Source organism: Cetorhinus maximus, chromosome 12 (assembly GCF_964194155.1).
Source record: "Cetorhinus maximus chromosome 12, sCetMax3.hap1.1, whole genome shotgun sequence".
Taxonomy (NCBI): domain Eukaryota; kingdom Metazoa; phylum Chordata; class Chondrichthyes; order Lamniformes; family Cetorhinidae; genus Cetorhinus; species Cetorhinus maximus.
Genome location: NC_135890.1, coordinates 11222154 through 11236286, shown reverse-complemented (window position 1 = coordinate 11236286; position 14133 = coordinate 11222154). Strand labels below are relative to the sequence as shown.

Here is a 14133-nt window from a genome sequence, read left to right as displayed (position 1 = left end):
AGGCCCTGCATCTGGACTTCAGTTCATAGTCTTTACTAACTATGATAGTGTAGGAAGTGCTATCCTGGGGATGAGGCACATTCCTACCCAAGTGGCTGAGGTGGAAGCTGAAGGTTCGCGATGTTATTTGAAGAGGAACAGGGAAGTGGGGCTTTGGGGTACTCCCAGGGTTGTGGTCAATATTTGTCCCTCAACCAATACCATTCAAGAGAAAGACCATATGCAGCACCTTAACAGATCTTGCAGAATTACCTCAAAATCTTTCACGTACAGCTCTTGAAATGTCACTGAGCTGGGGAGTGGGGAGGTTGGGGGAAATGAAGGGAACCACTGATCTCTCGCAGTATCTCAGATGGGAACTCAGAGGCAATGACTGCTTTCAGCTACTTATGCCGTTTTATTGGGAGGTCAGCCAGTTTTCCACTGAAGTTAAGAAGGTGAAGTGTAGGAACCCTTCATGGAACTTCAAGGCCACAGTTAATTAACCTGAAACTGTTGTTTTTACGTAAGCAAATATGGCAGCCATTTTGGACACAGCAAGATCCCAGAACCAGTTACTCTGTTTGTTTGTTTTAATAGGTCATTGCTTTTGGTGCAATGGATCCCACATTACAATCCACTGTTCTACAGGAGAAAAATGTGATATAGGTTGTCAAGTGCCTTGAATTGCTCCAACTATGTAACATGGTGCTGTATGAATACAAATGCTCCAAATGGTAATCTTGGTAATATCAAGGTAATAAAATGGATTAAAAACATTCTCAGATTGCTCTGGCAGAATTTAGGCATCAAGTCGTTGGATGACTTTAATTACATCAGAGAGTTTCCTTTGTGTTTCAAAGTTCATTCAGACTATCATGCCCAGTACAGGGATGAAGATGTTACAAATTGTAAAGCTGTATTTTTTAAAATGGACACAGCAGTTTTAAGATGGCTGACAACACATCATGTGACTTTGGCAATATTGGCTCCAGGTAAGACCTGAAACTTAAGCAAATACCTCATTAAAATATGAATAATCCCAGCCACTTGTGAAACTCATACGTCCTTTTGTTAACGATGAACTGTAAACAACCAGGACTATACCAGCCAATTCGTCTTCCTGCCTCACCATGGACAAAAAAAGCCGTTGAAACTCAATGAGGGATTAGACGAATATGAAATAAGTCTCCCCGACTTTTCATTGTATGGCGATGGTTGGTCCCTCATCTCAAAACACTCAAAGTGTGAAAGGCCACAACACAAGATGCGTATTGGCCCAACCCACTACCTTATTTGGGAAAAGGTCTTTGGACTTGTATAGGTCACATGGTTAAGGCAGCCATGTTTGGGCCTGGTTTTAAATGTTACAGCAGAAGCTGTCTAGACCAGAGAAACTGCATGAGAGATTCTATCCAAAAGACCATCTGAAAAGCCATCAAACCAGCTGCAAGACAACGCAGCCAAGGTAAAACAGCTATACCTTGAAAGCGGGAGAAGGAATCTCCCCCATCCTGTTCCACCTACAAGTTAACCTGAGAGCCGACCACCTGGCAAGGCAACTACAAGAAATCTCTCAGCTTACTGAGAAGCCTCTGCTTTTACGCGACCTCCTCTCCAGCTACAGCACCAGTTCAGCTAAGAAAACACAGACCTGTTACGAAAGAGGCGGAAATCATTTCAGCTTTTAACTGTATTGTTCTTTTCCTCCTCTGAATCTGTGTGGCGTATTTAAAACTTCTGCACGCTGACTCACTGGGCTGCTGTTGACCGAACAGAAGTCAATTGACAGCAAAATAATTGGAAGTCCTTAAGCCACACAAAAGCGAAAGCACAGAGGTATATATATATAAAAAGAAGCCAATCTCTCAGTGTAGAGGCTGCCACTCAACTTGTACAGGACAAAGTAATATTTTCCCGAAATCAAAGTGGCATCATCTTTCCATCCACTTTTCTATCTTGATGTGGAGACTAATTTGTGGAGACCTCATGGAACTGATCATATAATAACTCTGGATGAAAAGCACTCCTTTCGCGGAATAAAGGCAGAAGACAGGTTAAACTTGCTTCTTTATTATCCCTTTCAGCCTTTGTTCTGGAGTGCAGTTCTGTTCTGTACCAACCGAATTAAGGAAGAATTAAATACTCCGTCTCCATTAGTCAAATGTAAAAGTCCAGGTACGTAGCCTCCCCCAGCTGGTTAAATATTGCTGGGTGCTGGTATTGGGCTGGATTCAGTTAGCTGGTCCTGGGCTATATGGATTGGGGTAGGGTGGTGGTGGTGGGGAGAATCAGGGGCTCCCGGTCCTGATCACTGTACAGTAACCTCTGTTGAGTGTGTTTGGACGTGGATGTCGAGTGGAGACAATTTAGGTGTGATTTGCAGTACACTGGGGCTAACAGTGGTCACCAGGCTGATTACATGGCATATACAGCACACAAACAGGCCATTCAGCCCAGCCAGTCCATGCCAGTGTGTTTATGCTCCACACGAGTCGTTCCCCCCACCACCCCCTCCCCCTCCCCCCTCCCCCCTCCCCCACTGCTGCCCCATCTTTTCTCATCTAAATCTACCATTGTAACCATCTATTCTCCCTCAAATGCTCGCTTCGTGTCTGATTTACTGCCAGTTGCTGGAGGACAGTATTAGCCAGCAGTTCTGTGGTCACTGTTTGCAATATTGCAATATGAAACCTTCATTGTGCAAGACAGAATTAAATTAGAGATCCAACCAGGCGGTGACCGGGCAATGAGGGGAGAGAAATGATGATAACATTAACTTGCAGTAAAGCAGAAACAAAGACCTGCATTTGTAGAGTGTTTTTCAACAGCCGCTGGATGTCTCAAAGGAAATGTGACAGCCAATTTGCACACAGCAAGCTCCCACATGCAGCAATGTGATAATGACCAGAGAAAATCTGATGTTGATTGAGGGATAAATATTGGCCAGGGCACTGGGGAGAACTCCTCTGCCCTTCTTCAAAAAAATTGCCATGGGATGTTTTTTTTTAAACATCCACTCAGCAGACAGATGGGGCCTTGATTTAACATCCCATCCAAAAGACAGCACCTCTGACATTGCAGCACTTCCTCAGTACTGCTCTGGAGTGTCAATACAGATTTTTATACTCAAACCCTGGAGTGAGACTTGAAACCAAAACCTTGAGAGTTAGAGCTGAGGGTGCCACCAGTTGAGCCATGGCTGATGCAAAGTAGCTGCCTCTAACCTCTCCTGAGGGTGAAAAAGTTGGGTTGGGGGTTAGGGGGGGCAGCTGTTTCGTTTTGGGCTATGCAAGATTCCAGCACCTCTGGACCATTTGGGTACCAGCTTAGCCGGTTTGGTACTGAGGGGGGCTGTGGTGGGATGCTAGTGATGGAACCTTCGTTCTGCTTGTAATACTGTGTTGCCCGCAATGCTGGGACGAGCACTGGCAGGGACACCGACATATAAATCCAGCAACAGATTAGCTGCAAGCGAGCGCACAAGAGCTGTGCAGGTTGACTTAGGGTTTGAGTTCTGACTCTCCTGGACTCTCAGAGAGCACAGGTTGGCACATTGTGGGCCCACGATTTTCCTCCCGTTAGCTTAGATGGTTGGCAAACGATGGGCTGCGGGTTCCTCGGTTCCCTGCACGACCAGCGGTCCCTGTCACTCTGTGTCACAAGAGCCCCAGCTGGGGAATCTGCTCTTTTGATGCTTTCTAATGAGGTGGGGAGGGAGACCACTCACTGCAGGGGTCATTTTAACCTGATCAAGCAGGCAGGGAGCTAACAGCATTTGATCGGCCACACGCTTTACATCCAACCTGCTCTCGCTCTCCATCAGTTTCCCACTGGGCGGGTTAGGTTAAAATTACACTTCACCCCTTCCCTCATGTCCTTTCCAACAACTCTCCCCGGCAGTGAGTTTGCTGTCGCAGGCATTTAATGGCTTGTTAGCATGACACAAGTGCAGAGCCGCTTTGTGTTGCTCTCAGGCTGTGGCTTTTCTTGAAGGAAGAAAGATGAACAGACACAGAAGCAGCCAATGCACTGGATCTAATTAAGTGCAAGCTGGGAAACAGACATGTCAATCACTGACAGCTCCAGCCAGTGTAGTGCTGAGACCCTGTCATCACCTGCACATCCGGAGTCAGATTGCTCATTCTGTTCATAACCACAATGATCCATGAAAAGCCAACCTCTGTCTATAAGCTTTGCCCGAGATGCATGAAATGCACAACAGTGTCTCTCCCTGACAGGCTTGTCTTCTGGCCTGTTATCTTTCAACACAAGCTCCTTAATGGAGCTGCGATTTTGGGCTTCATTTTTAAGATGCTTTTTCCTGCATTGTTTCTCTTTTCATATTTTCTCTTTCCCCGAATCACTGAGCGTGCCAGCTATGGTTTAACCCTCACTGCTGAGCCACAAGGTTGTGGGTTGACGTCCACCACTCCAGAGAATTGAGCACAGAATCCAAGCTGACATTGCAGTGCAGTGGCTGAGGGAGTGCTGTACTGTTGGAGGGAAGACATTAAGCCATGGCCCTGTCTTCCCTCTCAGGCGGACGTTAAAGATCCCAAGCCTCTATTTCGAAGAGCAAGGGCATTCTCCCTGGGGTCCTGGCCAATATTCCTCCCCCCAACCAACATCACCTCAAAACAGATTATTTGGTCACCACCACCACATTATCTGTGGGAGTTTGCTGTGTGCAATTTGGCTTCTGCGTTTCCCACATTACAATAGTGTTTTATGTTTTAAAAGTACTTTACTGGCTGTAAAAATGCTCTGGGAGATCCTGAGGTAGTGAACGGTGCTACATAAATGCAAGACTTTCTCTCCGGGAAGCCAGGAATACGGCAATGCCAGCATGGTATAGCCCAAGAAACTGCAAACGCATAGAAAAAAATATCGCTGCAAAGTAAAGCAGTTGGCCCGCTCCCAACCCCTAGCACTGGAAAAATGTTTTGTGCGTGGATATCAGGATCTGCTGAGCTCTGGTACCGCTCACGGTTCAACACTCTGCTGACACTCACAAGCAATTGATTGAGGCCTGTGGAATCGCACCCCTGCCCAAGTCAGCAACTTTAGGACAGCAGGGGAGAAAATAAAATTGATGACACAATGGCCTGACTTGTGAAAGTAGTATCTTGCACACCATTGTGAAATCTGCAAGTGGTGTGATGTACCACAGCACAAGGCTGTTAACATAACAAACTGTGTATTAGCCTCCTTAATAGGTCTGATGCTTGTGCTTTTTTTAAAAAAAAAACAACGTTTGAAAATGTTAATCTATGCAGCGCAAGGTAATTTAAATAAAGATCCTAACACGGCGCAGACTACAAACTCTCTCAGGTGTTAATTATCCAGCCATCAGGAAGTTTGCTGGGAGTGAAAGTTTCTTGTGGATGCAGGAGAAAAAAAAATAAAGTGACAACCCTGTATCACCATCAGCGGTGTGAGCTGACATTAATTGTTCCCACTTCCTCTCAGACATTTGCATTTGAAGTAACCTGGGAGCAGAGTGGCACCGAGATGATTTTTTTTCCCTAACAAGATTCGAGCACAGTTGGAGAAGGTGTTAGTAGCTCAAGTTGCGGACTCTGCTTTAATGAAGCCTGGGGATTTATTGCTCCGAGTTAATATGATTACCCCCCGGATTGGTCGATACACATTCATTTCTGGGGCATGTATTTATACCAATTTGGCTGGAGGGGTTTCCAATGGCTTCAAGGGTCCAACGGGAAATGAGCTGAGCTGTTACATTCCGCTCCTGAACGGAACGGGCTGCAACACTAATTGGCACTGAGCTGGCAAGCTGACTCAGGAAAGGCCATAAAGACAACGGTCCAAATCCTCTAGTTCCCAGGTCGACGGACGCCGGACGTACGATGGAAGGTGCACGTCAGGACCCTGCGGATGTCCTGGCACACAGACCCCCGTGTGGGAATTTCCCGGGAAGTTTAAACTCCTGTTGGGCTGATTCCCCGCTCCCCGGAGCCCGCCACGATTGCCTCCAGTTCTGAGCTAGAGGGCCGCTGGTTCACACTGGTTCACCTGGGTTCAAAGCACACGGGGAGTGAATCACCTGAATAGGGGGTCACAGCTAAGGCCAACGCTGTGTCATTTCCCAGCAATTCCGAACTTCGAGGTAATTTTTATATTTTAAAATTTACCGTAAAAGGCTGCAAAAAGATGGCTGCCTGAGGGTCACCTGATTTCTCGTCAATTGCAACCACTCCCCTGTCTCAAGAAGGAATAAAGAAACCTTCCAGAATGATGAACAATGCCCCTTTCTGAAACTAATTCATAAAGGTATTAGTCAGATACAAAGACACTGGCTGTTTCAAACTCTCTTGGTGTGAAATCCACAACACAGGGTGTATAATTGACCTAACCACCCACCTTATTTGGAAAAGGACTTGGAACTTGTGGGAGTCACATGATGAGGAAGCCATTTTGTTGTCTGCTTTTAAAATAACAGCAAGAATCGCTTCTGCAGAGTGCTCCATTAGAAAGCCATCACACAAACTACAAGTTATCCAAGCAGCCAAAGTAAGAAACAACAATATCTTGAACATCTTGAAAGTGGGAGAAGGACTCTCTCCAACCTGTTCCAACTGCAAGTTCACCTGAGAACCAATTTCCTGGAAATTCGACTACAAGAAGCCTTGCAAGCTTACTGAGAATCCTCTCCTTTACAAGACTTTCACTTCAACTAAAGCAACAACCCATCTGAGAAACTATAGGCCTGCCATGAAAGAGACTTAAATAATTACAAGTTGTAAGCATATTGTTTTACCTTCATGTATGCAATAGTGTGTGTGAAACGTCACATTTTAAACATCCGGAGTACGTGCGTAATAATAAACGACTATTTTAAAACTCACTGAAAGCTTGTTGCTGGATTTATTTAACTGGGACAATCACCCTGAGAGTAAGAAAACACACATCCCTTACATAAAAACATATTGATCACGGGGAGTAAAAGGGATTTTGCCCTTGACAACTGTTCCCACCTTTCACAGAGAGTACTTTAGATAGTCAATAGAGGAGAAATTCTCTCCAATGTTTTTTCTCCCTAACCTAAGGGTGGTTTTATATATTTATCTTATATTTTTATTTAATTTCTATTATTTCATGGGTTGAGGGCATCACTGGGAAGGCCAACATTTGTTGCCTATCCCTAACTACCCTTGAGAAGGTGGTGGTGAGCAACCTTCTTGAACTGCTGTGGTCCATGTGCTGTAGGTACACCCATAGTGCTGTTAGGAAGGGAGTTCCAGCATTTTAACCCAGTGACAGTGAAGGAACAGCGATGTAGTTCCAATCAGAATGGTGCGTGACTTGGAGGGGAGCTTGCAGGTGGTGGCATTTCCATGTATCTTCTGCCTTTGCCCTTCTAGGTGATAGAGGTCATGGGCTTGGAAGCTGCTGTCAAAGGGGCCTTAGTGAGTCGCTGCAGTGCATCTTGTAGATGGCACACATTGCTGTCACTATGCACTGGTTGTGCAGGGAGTGAATGTTTAAGGTGGTGGATGAGGTGCCAATCAACCGGACTGCCTGTCCTGGATGGTGTCGAGCTTCTTGAGTGTTGTTGGAGCTGCACTCATCCAGGCAAGTGGAGAGTATTCCATCGCACTCCTGACTTGTGCCTTGTAGACAGGCTTTGAGGAGTCAGGAGGTGAGTTACTCAATGCAGAATTCCCAGCCTCTGACCTGCTCATGTCATCACAGTTTTTACACGGCTGTTCCAGTTATGTATTTGGTCAGGCTGTTTAAACTAATAGTCACACCCTTACCAATGCTTTGATTGAGGCCAAGTGACTAGGGCAACAGATGGAACCTAGCTTCGCTTCTGATTGCATGAACTCAGTGCAATTTGCAAAGTGTCTTTTTCTCATTTGCAGTCCGATAATTTGGAGTTACACTTGCTGCATTAGCACCGTACAGAAGTGCTCCGTGCAATCCCACCGAAGGTTCATGAGTTGGTGAGGTGGGGGCACAAACACAAACTTGGAAGTCAAACTGGTTCAATGAAGGCCCAGCAAGTCCCCACCCAGGTCAGTCAAACACCCCAAACTAGCTCATTCTGTTAATCTTTCCACACTGCTTCACACAACATTCCGCACTAACGGGGACCTGAGTCACTTTCCCAAAATAAATAAGCCAAAAAACAAGATAGGGTACAATAGCCTTGTGATGCTCAGAGGCCTGTGTATGGTAGAGCTCATTAATTGTGAGCACTGGGAAGACGATGGGGCTAAAAGGCCACATAGCCCCACTCCCATGACCTGCACTTACTGTTAACAAAGCCCCGGATCAGCAGAACCGTCTTGCAAATAACATCAAAAGGTCCAGTCAAAATATCGTTCCTGGCGCCACAAGTATAACTAATAATTATACAACAATCAACATTCCTAATATCTAGAAGGAGGAGAAATACTTGCTTGCCATGTTGTTCAAATGTCTCAAGGTGCCTCACACAGTGGAAGGCAGTGGCTGTTGTCTTGTAGACAAATGGCTGCCATTTTGCTGCATCCTGTAAATAGTGCTGAAGTTAATAACCAGCTCACCTATCTTTTTACTTGGTTGTACTCTGAATCGTGGACGAACTCCCTGGCAATCACAAAATGAAGTACAGATGAGGGAGGCCAGTTAGCTCATCTTCCATGGACCCGAATGGTCTCACCATCCCTGGACCTGCCCTACCCCAAAATTTCAGGGGCTTTATTTGACGAAGCACTCCCTACGATCAACCTCGAACTTGCCTTTTATGAGTTGGTACCTTATACTTCCCAGACTTGTGTGTGTTTAACTTGAAGCAGTGCTCAGGGTCAATCCTTTCCATTCTACTTAGTGCCTTATATGTCTCTGCAAGTCCTCTCTCAGTCACCTCCTTTGATCAGTGCCGTGGGATCTTTAACAAGATGCTCAGCAATGGCCACTATGGCAGCTGATCGAAAGGATGGCACCTCTAATAATGTAGGACTCTTTCACCATTACACTGGAGTTCGTCTTAGATTAAGTGCTCAACCCTTGGATGTGGCATTCAAGCCCCCACCTTTATGGCAGGAGGTGAGAACGCTACCAGCTAAGCCTTGTTGGCAGCCTGCACCGTATCTGGATCTGAACTTACCGGAAGGTTATAAGTTATAAGAATGCCAGGTCTTCATGGTGTTCTGCTAGTAAGGCCATAAAAGGTCCCTATTTATCTTCTATGTTTATTTGAGTGGTTCCCCAATTGACGAGAGCCCTCTGACATTTAGCTCACCTATTTATTTATATTTACCTGTCCATTCCTTGCCATGGATCCGTGCGCAGCAACTGAGATGTGATGGCTCCCTGTCAGATCTAATTACTAGTACCAAGTTAGACAACCCGCAGTAGAGTGAATCATTGCAGCGAGCCCTTGCAGAGCCTTGTGTTCAGGTGCTTCTTGAATGCACTGGTTCATTGGAATGTAGTTGCTATAAACATTACACCATAAAGCTTTCAACAGTGGGCTCAGGGGAGGAAACTGGGATAATAGATTTCTTTTCAATGCCAGCATGACATAGCTGAACTCATGTGTCACCTCTGACACCAATAACATCGGCAGCCTTGCTGAAAACATGGGGTGAAGACAATATCAAAAATGATTTCATACCATGTGACATTGAGAGGATCTTACAGAAACAAAAAACATATGTAACAGTGTGCAGCATTGGTGTCTGGAAGCTTTTGAGTGCACCAATATTGGCAGTATCGGCAAAGAATCCTGTGTATTCCAGAATTTTTTGCATGAATGTATGAAAAAGCAACTTTACTCCTGCTTTCTCCTCACCAGCCATTGAGTTATACAGCACAGAAACAGGCCCTTCGGCCCATTGTGTCCGTGCCGGCCATTGATCTATTCTAATCCCATTCTCCAGCACTTGGCCTGTAGCCCTGTCTGCTATGGTGTTTCAAGTGCTTATCTAAATACTTAAATGTTGGGGAACATTTGTGTAATCAACAATATCTCCACAGATGAAGCCAAAATCCTTCACCATCTCATCTGCAAAGAACACAGAATGTACATCACCATGTTCATCACTGTGTCCAAAACAGAATCTTACTTGGTCATATAATAACAGCCCTTGAATCATAGAATCACACAGCACTGAAGAAGGCCAATCAACCCAGTGTTCCTGTGCTGGCTGTTTGAAAGAGCAAACCAATTAGTCCCACACCCCTGAGATTAAAAGTAATTTCGAGAGTGAAGTGCTTTGGCCTTGCTGAAAACATGTTTCTGTGTAATACTCTCAATATCACATGGTGTGAAATCATTTTTGGAATTGTCTTCATTCCATGTGAGTTTTTGATTGGGTGGTAAGTCGATTATTATTATAGTTTACCCTCCTTCATGTGTTTCACCTTTTCTCTTTAATCACTTTACCACCCAGATGAAAAAATGCAGGAGGCAGATGGGAACATCACCCCTGCCAGCCACACAACACCCTGACTTGGAAACGTATCTCTGATCCTTGTCACCAGGTCTAAATCCTGGAATTCCCTGCCTAACAGCACTGTGGAAGTGCCTTCACCTCATGGACTACAGTGGTTTCAAAAAGGCAGCTCACCTCCACCTCCTTCTCAAGGGCAGTTAGAGATGGGTAATAAATGCTGACCTTGCCACCCAGATCCCATGGATCAATTTCATGAAGCCATTGATGTCAAACCTTCAAAAGGACCCATCAATGGCCAGTAATGAAAAGACCCTACTCCCCATTCTACCCTAGTTCTCAAGCACCAAGAACAGTACCTAAACAGTGGGAGGTGATGGGGGGGTGTTGAGGTTTGGCAGGGATGGGGCGTGGTGGGGTCTTGTACTCTTCTGGACATCATGCACTTAAGCTGTACAACAGAGGGACTTCCTCGATCATCCAAGGTAGTTTTCACTCCCCACCCTCAGATGACCTTGGCTCAGACTTCTCCACTGTCTGGAGTGACAGACAAGGACCCCATTGTCTATCTTCATATCTTAAAGTGAGAGCTCTGTAAAATACAAAAAGTGCATTATCGTCAGAAATCTGCTTGTATCATGAGTGACCATGGGCCTGTTGCAGAATAGACGACCATGATCCCATTGGCACCAGGGACACAATTACTCAGGGGTCCTGAGAATGGGGCTGGGGCCTTCAGACAAGAAATGTCTCTTCTTTCAGCCCTTGAAGTGGCGAGTGTGGAGGCACCCGGGGAGGGCAAGGGGGAACAGCGATGGGGCATTACAGATCCTTGTGTGAGTGTTGCTCACTCTGGAGGCTGAACAATTAGGAAAATGCCCAGAGCAGCTCAAGGCAAAAAATGACCAAACAGAGCAGACTGCTTTCTCATGGATTAGTCCAGTGATATCAACTCAAAACTGGTGTCCAATATCTGAAATGGTAAATAATAATTGCAGGGAGGTGGTGGTGTAGTGGTACATTCACTAGACTGGTAATCAGAGACCCAGGATGATGCTTTGGGGACCTGGGTTCAAATCCCGCCATGGCAGATGGTGGAATTTGAATTCAATAAAAATCTGGACTTATAAGTCTAATGATGACCATGAAACCACTGTCGACTGTTGTAAAAACCCAACTGGTTCACTAATGCCCTTTAGGACAGGAAATCTGTCATCCTTACCTGGTCTAGTCTACATGTGACTCCAGACCCACAGCAATGTGGTTGACTCTTAAATGCCCTCTCAACAAGGGCAGTTAACGATGGGCAATAAATGCTGGCCTAGCCAGTGACTCCCACATTCCATGAAGAAATAAAAATAAATAAATAACATGCATTTAAACAACTTATCACAATCAAGTGAATGCACAATACTTTACTCGGTAAATTATTTTTAGGTGTATCTATGTTCTCCATTTTCGATCCAACCATATCGTTCAGCGTGAGAACAATGACAATGTTAATTTGGTTTTGGTGATGTTGACCGGGGGAGGAATGTTCACCAGGGCATCAGAAGAATTTCCTCCCGTTGCTCCCCATCTCTGGAACTAAAATATGCACAAGGAGGGTCCATCAAAATATCTTCTGTAAGGGTCAGAAAGCGAATGCTGGGTTGGGAGTGCTAATGAATACGATATTTATATAAGACTGTGACCCATGCTGGCAGCACCAGCTCCGGAAATGCCTAATTGGTCCTTTTGACCAGGCGTGAGCAGATACCCGCATGTTTGCTTTCGGGTTGTGACAAGCTGTGCAACACCCGTGTGTTAGCAGCCAGCTCTATTGCAACGCAGTTTTAAGCAATATAAAAGCAGCTAAAGCCTTAGGAAAATGACACGGATTACAGTCGATCAGGGAGAATCAATGTGATTGGGAATTGATTATCCAGTTTGAGTTCAGGGAGTTTCAAATCCCTCTGCGCCCTCACCCCTCCCTACGTCCGTAGCTTCCTGCAACCCTACATCCCTCCGAGATCTCTGTGCTCCTCCAATTCTGCGCTCTTGCACAGCCCTGATTTTAATCACTCCTTTTGGTGGCCATGCCTTCTGCTGCCTCTGCCCTAAGCTCTACTCTACCCTCCCCATGCCTCTCGGCCTCTCTATCTCTCCTCCTTTAAGGCACGCCTTAAAACCTACCTCTTCGCCCAAGCTTTTAGTCAGTACCTAATGTCACCTTGTGTGGCTCGATGTCAAATTTTGTTTGATCACACCCCGATGAAGCGCATTAGGATGCTTTACTACATTAAAGGTGCCGTTCACTGTAAATTCCTGTCTGTGCTAACATCACAGAATTGTTAACCTGCTTCAGTGAAATGGGTTATTTGTTGCATTAAAATTGCTGAGATTAACATTTAATGGGAACAAATTAGCTAGCGTGTTAAAAATAACACAGAAGGAATAGGACCAAATATGTTCACATGTAGAAAGAGGGAGGTTGTTTTATTAAAATCCCTACCTTGGTCCTCGCCGGTGGTTGGAGTCTAATCAATGTTGTGCTTACACTCTCAGTCGTTCCACGCACTCCGAGTTGGCCTGAGCTGTCACATTAACCAATTGTCTTGTGTGTGGTTTTTATAATCAGGGAAAGGGGTTTTGAAGGATAAGTCCAGCAATCCTTTGCCCTGTGCCACGTGGTGGCCATTTTGCATGCAGTTCACCTTAGATGTTGTTGACAATAACCTTACTGAGTCCCTTCACTTTTTGCTTCCCCTTCTACCACCTCCCCTTCTCCAACAACTGTACCGCCCCCTACCACCACCCCCAGCCCCCCACCATCCCACCGCCTTCCCCCCCCACAACCACCACACCCCTGGACTCAAAAATAAAAATATCAGGTCAGCTCCTGCACATCATCAACCTGCTTGGAGCCCAGCTATACCGTCATGACTGGTGTGATACTGGTTTCGATCAATGTGGGGCCAGCGGATCTGAGTTATACCGCTAACTCCGTATGTGTGCAGCTCCACTCACCAAGGCTCAAAAATGGCCATGTGACGTTTGTGAATGGAAGAAAGGTTCACTTTCACCTGAGCAGACAGCAACTTTGTAAAACCTTGTGACCCCATAACAGCATTGAAATGAGCGATCATTGAAAGTTGACCAGATCACCAGGGTAACTCCTCCCTCTCCAAAAGCTACAGAAACATCAACATCTACCTGAATAGGTGGACGAAGCTCCGATATTACCCCTCACTTACCCTCGGCGCCAACAGTACAAAGCATCCTTCGGGCAGCACTGGAGTGTCCCCCTGTATTATGTGCTCAAGTCCTGCCATGGGGCTTGAACCCACAAACGTCTGATGCAGAGGCACATGGTGCAATAAGATGAGCCAAACTGACAAACAATAACTCTGCTATTAATGGCACCCAGCTGTCAGCATTGAAAAGGTTAAAAACGTTTTGATACTTCCACTTTCAGGACAGCATGGTCTATACATTTTAGTCCAGAAGGAGGTTATTCAGCCTAGCAAGCCTGAGAGCTATTGCGTTCAGGAGGTGTAACTGCACCAGTGCCTAGGAAGCAATCCAATCGGGATATTCTGAGAAGATGATTGGAATTCGCTTGCAGTGAGGATTGAGGGTTGAAATGATCTGGCAGGGGTCAGGGACAAACGAGTTTGGATTCACAGTGCAGGGGTGGTAGGCCTCGTAGGGACTGTGTGCAGTTAAGCTTTCAATTTAATATTGCCTGTGTCGCCGTCATAAGTAG

General features: G+C 45.6%; 1 protein-coding gene across 1 annotated transcript in view; it reads right to left on the bottom strand.

Moving 5' to 3' along the window:
• The window catches only part of celf2 (cugbp, Elav-like family member 2), a 726013-nt gene that overhangs the window by 624335 nt on the left and 87545 nt on the right, over positions 1-14133 (bottom strand). The gene's annotated exons all lie outside the window — the stretch shown is intronic.